Genomic DNA, 1085 nt, shown 5'->3' on the forward strand with positions numbered 1-1085 from the left:
TAAATGCAATAGATTTGGTAATATTTGTATAATTCAGTAAAATCTATTTTTTGGTAACACTAATCAATGATTATATTGTATTATATGTTATAAATAATTATAATATGACAATTTTATGGTTTGAATTGAGATGGAAAACATTTCTAGAGAATGTAGAATGAACTATGATTAAATAAATACAAATGTATTTACTAGTGTACCTAAAGTGGTCCACAAAACAAAGTATGAGTTGAGTTATTTTTCAATTACTACATTTTTTGGGCATGTTTTAAGTTACATTTTTCTTAATGAACCCTGTAAATCATGTTTTTAAATATTGATTCAAAATATTTGTTTTACCTTCACATCTGAATAGGTTGTAGCTAAAATAATAGTTTATTACAAATACAGTAATTTATATAATGTACAGTAGCTAATTAATTACTTAATGAATAGTTATATAAAACAAAATTTAAAATCTTTGGTAGGTACTTAGGTTTAAAACAAATTTAACTGATTTGTAACTCTTTTTTCTTTTTACCAAGCATTCATTTCTCTCTCTCTCTCTATCTCTATTTATTCATATTTTTCTAACTATATATGTTTCCGCGTCTCGCATCACATGCACTGAACTTCGTTCCTGCCGAGTGTTCAACAACATTCACTGGTTTTTTTTTTAAGGTGAGATTAAGTCGGACAGGCCTACCCCAATATTCGGGTTTTTAAAAATTAGCCGATGGAAAATCACATAATATTTTAACCATAAAAATATATTAACTATAAATATTTTAACTATCAAAAATAACTTTAATGTTTGTAAAGTGGACTGTGGAAGTGAAGTGGTCAGAGGTGAACAAAACGATATTAGACAAAGTTGTGAGTGGGTCAAACTATCGAGTTCCTATAAACATTCATAGAAGAAACAACAATCATTCGTGTAGCCAATGGTAGGATTTTATTTTGTAAACAATATCGAATAATCAATATAAATTGTTATCACTATTATTTTAGTGTTTATACTTGGATTTTGCAGGCTGCATCAGCCGCGACTCGCGAGCCGCACTTTTTAGTATTTAGTGCACAACCGATATGTCTTGGGTTTTACT

This window comes from Acyrthosiphon pisum, chromosome A1 (genome assembly GCF_005508785.2).
Source record: "Acyrthosiphon pisum isolate AL4f chromosome A1, pea_aphid_22Mar2018_4r6ur, whole genome shotgun sequence".
Classification (NCBI taxonomy): domain Eukaryota; kingdom Metazoa; phylum Arthropoda; class Insecta; order Hemiptera; family Aphididae; genus Acyrthosiphon; species Acyrthosiphon pisum.